The sequence below is a fragment of the Magallana gigas genome, chromosome 2, assembly GCF_963853765.1.
Source record: "Magallana gigas chromosome 2, xbMagGiga1.1, whole genome shotgun sequence".
NCBI classification, from domain to species: domain Eukaryota; kingdom Metazoa; phylum Mollusca; class Bivalvia; order Ostreida; family Ostreidae; genus Magallana; species Magallana gigas.
Genome location: NC_088854.1, coordinates 16,567,962 through 16,574,769, shown reverse-complemented (window position 1 = coordinate 16,574,769; position 6,808 = coordinate 16,567,962).

The window sequence follows — 6,808 nt, the reverse complement described above, 5'->3', positions numbered from 1 at the left end:
CGGTCTGATCAGAAGTTGATGTGGCTGCAGAATAAAAGTTCAGTTTGGAGAGCATTTAAGGAATTTTATCGGAATTTAAGGATGTAAGTAGCGTGCGTTTGATGTGAGATTTTAAAAGATTAGTACGAATGTTTCTCGACTTGTTGCAATACTGCTGTTGTCATAGGCAAAATCCCATCGTGAGCCCTGGACCGGTAAATGTCGTAGTAAAAATAAACTGGCGACTTCGAGAGAGTAATGACGTATATCTCCGCTATTTTAAGACCCATCAACTTGAAACTCGGCATGAGTATACCTTAGACATTACTTTTCTGAAAAATACATGCATATTGCGAGTGTTGCAATAAATTTTTAGGCTTTTGAAGCGAGCTGGTAGTTTTTTATCTGGGTCAGAGTTCGACCCCTTTCTTTATTTATGGTTACATTGAAATTAATGTTAAAACGGACTTGGCCCCTGTGATTTAGTGAAAATATATGAAATCATAGAAATGTTTTTGTCTATTCCAATAAATATTTGAGAAATAGAAAATGCATGATTATGATGTAAAACCTTTTACCAAATTGTGAAGTTCATGGCTCCTGGGTGAGGGCTAAAGGCTCATAGGTCGGGCGTACATGGTCATATAGTGAAAATGTCTTAAATCTAAGAAGAATATCATTTCTCTGTCTCTTTATTAATTTAATAACACCTTGTCAAATATTGATTTTTTTTGCAAATTTGGGGATATCAATACAATACTGGGCGAACTACATAGCAGAAAAACACGTTCGTGCGAAAGTCGGAGAACACAGTGCTAAATACCATGTCCTTAAGTTTTTACATGATCTTGAAAAAAAGATGGTGCATTCGATTTTGCAGGCGTCTAAGATAAATAAATGATACAAGGTCACGGTTTAAGTACATTAGCCTGAGTATACTTTTGTTTATTTGATATTGTTTAGTTCGTGAACCCCTCGTAATATATCCCTAACACTCTTAAAAGTACCTTGTTAATTTTCATAAATAGAAATATACTTACTTTCCCACCATGCATTTGAAATATGCATCGTTATTTAATTTATGCTTCTAATTTGAAAGGGGGCAACCAGGGATGTCAATAAAGTTAGAAAGATTATGCCTTTTCTTCAAGTTTATTTTAAAATTCATTCCAGCAGATAAAAGATATTGAAACCTTATATCATCAAGGAAATATCCAAACTTTTTAGGACTCACTTCAAAGAAAATAATTTGATACATAATAAGATTATAAACCAAAGTTTGATCTTTTAGTTATACATGTATATACTAGATCTTATTTTCACTTACATGTACGAGTGTGTCAGCAAAACAGATACAAAGTGTTGGGTAAACTGACACCTTGTTGACAAGATATACCCATAATATTATAATTGATTTCCCATATCCAGCAAATTCGCGCTGTTTTATTTCCGCTCTATTTTTCGCATTTTAAATAGTTTTAATCTATAATTCAGGAACAAGTAGGTAGGAAAAATTATATAACCATCCGCAAAAATTTATTTATGCACCGCCTAAAAATTTTGGCTGCAAGAAATAATAATTTTATTACTTAATCGCTCGTTCCTTTTTTCACTGGATGTCCGACGAACAAGATATTATATTTGTGTTGCCTGAAAATAAATTGTTTAAAGTTGAATGTTTCCATCATTGGGCCAATATTATACTAGAAAAGTTGAATATACAAAATTATTATTCAAACTTAAGGCACATTGTAGAGGCCAGACCTATTAATCACGTCAATTGACGTCAATTGAAATATTACTTATACACCTTACTCATAACTGTGCCAGTTCTTAATCCAGATGTTGGATTTCTGTTGACAGATGCTACATTTCTGGAGCACATCTCGGTGTACAAGAGGCTGAATATATGTGCTTAAACATCATCTAAAAAAGGCGTACCATGAATTAATACCTGAACTATTCAAAACATAGGCAGTAAATGAAGTTTATTATATGCAGTGTCTTCTGCAACCTCTGAGGAAGAGGCTCTTCACTTTTGAGCTTTTTCCTTTTCTTGCTAAAAATTAATTACATTTGTTAATTTTCATTTCATAAATAGTTTAGAATTATCAAAATTTTGAATAATAAAAAGAATTAAACAATGTATTTGATTTAAAAATATATCTTTTCCTTAGTTCTGGGTCCAAGAAATCCATGGTCTTCCCTTCATTCCGTGAAAAATATGCAGAATCTCCATTTTTCACCCCGTCCTTGAAATGGAAAGAACATTTCCTGTCATTCTGTGATCGGCTCGTCTTAATGTATTAAATGTGACATATGAATATGTTGTAATTGTACAAGATTTCATTATTTAAAGGACGTTATTATTCAATCTTAATCAGTAATCAGAAGTATGTTAAAGACAGCGTTACTCGGAGATAGCTACGTTAAAAAATTTGGTAGATTTTATGATGGTTTTTTGGGTGTGCATATTGAATGTCGTTTTTATGGTGTTGGAGGAATGAGAGCGGATAGAATGGGTCAGAGGGTTGGTTGTGAATTGATAGAATTTCACACAGAAACTGTTTGTGTGTCTAGGTGGAAACGACATCAGTATGAATTCCTGTCCACGACAGACTTTTCAGGATGTTATCGAAGTAGTAAACATTCTTGCTAACAATGGTACCAAAAACGTGTATATCGGCGTCATTATGACAAGGGGACAGTTTCCCAGATCACCAGTCCTGACGAAAAAAATTTCGACAAGAAAAGAAAACCAATCAACAAACACTTGAAAAAGAAATACGGATGATTCTTTGTGTCATTTAGTGACATTCATGGACCACTAAGATGAGAATAAAATGCACCTAAACACCGATAGAACTGTGATCGCAGAGATTCGGTACCCGAAATGAAGAAATGTCAGTGTAGACTTTTGCGTGTCTTATGTAGACATTGAACTATCATGCATTGAATGAAAACATAATACGTATTGTGTAGACATTGAACTAACATGCATTTGATTGAAAACTTTATGATGTACAAATGATTCACGCCTCTGTGAAATGACCACATCCTTACGATATGATTGTATTTCTGTCCATTTTTAGGGGGAAAGCCGTAAAGAAGCTTTAATTGGAGCAAAATTGAATCACTGTCTTCCTGTACAAAAATTGAACTGCGTTATATTCCTTAAAAGAGAAATCTCATTTATCATTAAACTTTAAGTTACATACCTACTACCAAAATAAAACTAAAAAAAAAAACAGCTCATATTCATCAATCTTGCATCAACTTATTTGTTATATAGGCATATTTTTTCTGTACCTCACATAGCTTAATATATATTTTGTGAAATAAGTGAAGTAATGAACTGAATGATAAGGTGAATTTCAGGTGGAAAGCGGTGTTAAGACTGAGAAAATTGGGAGAAGCAATTTCACTTATAGCTAAATAGTTAAAAAAAACAACAAAGTAATCATGGTGTTGTTTTTAGAATTAATGGCACGTGTAGAGGTATCCATTAAAGTATCTCACTATATATCATAATTGATACATACATGTATGGGGTATGTAGTGTCGATAATTTGAAAACTCTTTAATATCTGATGAACTATTTAATTGTTAAGTATACAGTTATGAATTAGAATAGGCTGACTTTTATAAATTCATGTTCGAATTGAGACAAAGATTATCATGATTTCATCATGCGTTATAAATAATATATGCTTCATATCTGTAGCTTTCATTAACATTTAAGTAATGGTAATATATTCAAATTCAATCTTTCAAAGTTCTACGAACAATCTATAAAGTACATGTATCTACCAGTTTTCCTTATATTTTAGACGTACAAAAATCCTTATCAAATTGATTTACAACTTTTCATATTGTATTTTTAAGAAATAACCAATTCGCTTAGCAAACAATGAACTTCGAAAGTGTGATATGGTTATCCATTTAAAAGGTAGTCTACAAATTGTGTTTTGATAAAAAAAAAATAATAGAGAATTAAAATAAATGAATATAAACTACGCCTTAATTAAGTATCCTACCTTTCTTAGTCGCTCGATCCCTATGAGGTAATCACAATGCCCACCCCCACACCGGCAGAGAGAACAAATGTAATCCTCAGGAAGAAAAAATTGAGAGTTTCTTTAGTCACTTTTTCGCATTGCGAAACTTGTTTGATGAGAAAATAACTGAATGAGAACCTGCTTTTATAATACCAACGTCTAATAATTTAAGTTCTCATTTTTTAATTAATATTTAAATACGTTACTAAAAAATTGTAATGAATTTTAAAAATCAATGAATAATAAGCACTGAAAAAGTTGTATATTGCAACATTTTTATTCAAATATATATAAAATCCTTTTGGGTCCTTTTGGGGTCCTGTTGGGTAAATCGACGTACTGTTACTTAATTGTTTTCCTAGATTTTGTGGTGATTTTGAAGTACAAAAAAATACATTTTTCAATGTTAAAATGCTCCGCCAAAAATAAAGCTTACCTACATATGTTTTAAACGCAGTTCTACTTTAAGCAGCTGTTTGGGAAATTTTACAATTTTGATAATTTTAGTGATTGTGAATGATTTTGCATTGTTGGCAATGAAAATCGTATGTGCCTGCACGGTTTTTATCTACCTGTAAAGAGATATGTGACTTATGCTACCTGCCGTCTGCTTTATTTCAATAAACTTAAGGTAAAGAAAGGACAATAACTTTGGTTTGACTTTGGTTTGAAAATAAATTTACTATTTTCATTCGGTTGATAACACATTTCTGATGTTAAATGAAATTTGAGAGTCAGTCATAGAGCTATAAGTAAGATACCCTGCTCACAATTCTTTGTCATGTAAACAAGGCTCGTGCCCTGTTTTTGATTACATCGGCTCAATATACCAGTAAAAATAAATCCAAGCTGCTTTGTCTATGTTCGTGTTCACTTTAGGCATAAATAAGCAGTTCCTAACGTTGAACACATTCAATTAGGGCAAAAGCTTGATTTTTCACTGAAACATTTAAAATGTAAACAAAGACTTTGTTTACATAGCAAAAAAAAACTCAATGAATGACACTCAAATTTTGGTTGCCTATTAAAAATGCTTTTCTCAAGCATTGTAAACACTAAAATCGGAAAAATAATTTTTGACTAAAATAGCGACCATGCCCCTTTAATATTGTCTAGTAATAAATACTATTAATATATCTTTGACTGTATTTAATGTATCATTTACTGCATTATTATACTAACAAAAAGTTATTGATCCTTTACATTACAATTTTTATTTGATGACACTTGCTATCTATTATGTCATGATACAGCGAACAATGTCTGACTCGTTATGAAAGTCACAGTGTATTATCATAAGGTACATTTGACCCCTTATCAGATATATTTTAATATAGAAAATTCTCCTATTTTCTACATATTGTGTCTTTATATTGTAATTGTGTTTCAAACTATTTCTGGAACAAAATGCACAAAAAGTAACTAATATCTTTTTGTCACTATAAATCCCATTTTGCCGCAAGGAAATATTTTCTATCACTTGATAATCTGCTTCGTAAATATTCACACTTATCATGGCGACGAGCGAAATATCTATCTAGTTAAGGTCAAACAAATTTTACGTAACAAATCACTTTTCAATTAGAAATTTCTTTTGATGTTTGATCTACTCAATTAGTGTCAGGTCATCGGATTAAGCCCCTTTGTCTGAACCCACGCTATACTATCTTTTTGTCAAGAGGCCCTCGCAAGGGAATCCTATCTTATTTTTATTGATACAAGAAGTAATTAACCTATAATGTACCTCACCTGGACTAAGTCGATTTTTGTCCCAAGATCCCAGCGCGTCACTTTATGCTGGATCTTCGTGGAATAAATATCTTCATTGTATATCGACTCCATTTATCAATTACAGAAAACTAACCTTAACAACAACAACCCTAAGCACGAAACTTTTCGTGACAAATGGTGGACGAACACGGATCATCCCTATGAAAAGTCAACCCAGCTACTACTACCTTAGAAACAGAGAAAAACCAGGTGACACCATCTTACCTCAACAACAACTTGAAAGTCATAGTGAAGATCCACTAGACATAAACCAGCAACAAAGAGAACCTGAAATCCACTTTGAAAATCAACAATCTCACAGTTCTGTAGAACAACCATCAAATCAACAACACCAGATGAGTGACAATCAACAAACAAATCAAATCTTAGAAGACAATAATCCAACAGAACAGCAAAGTATCCAGCAGCAACCAACAGAACAACAAAGTACCCAACAACAACCAACAGAACAACAAAGTACCCAACAACAACCAACAGAACAACAGAATCAACCAAACAACATCAAAATGGCCACAGGCGTAAAACTGAAAAAAATTCGATGGAAGTGAAAATGTGTTCATATGGTTGTCAAACTTTGAAAATTGGCAAAAGTTTCACAATGAAAGTGATGCACAGGCACTGCTAGCCATTGGCTGTAACTTTGAAGGACAAGCCGCTACATGGTTCCACTCTTTAACAGATCAACAGAAATCCAATATGCAACAATTCAAACAGTGCCTGAAAGACAGATTTGCTCCAAATGAAGCAACTTTTTCACTAATGGGAATCAAACAAGACATTTCAGAAAACACAGATGCTTACCTCGCAAGAGCAGAGAAAATAGCCCTCGGACACAATCTACCTGAATTGTACAAGGTACAATTTATAGTCAATGGCCTACACAACAACATTAAAAGCCGAATCATTGCCAAACAGCCAAAAACATTCCAGAACCTGAGAGAGGCAATTGTGATCGCCAAAGCCGAACTTGAATGCACAGA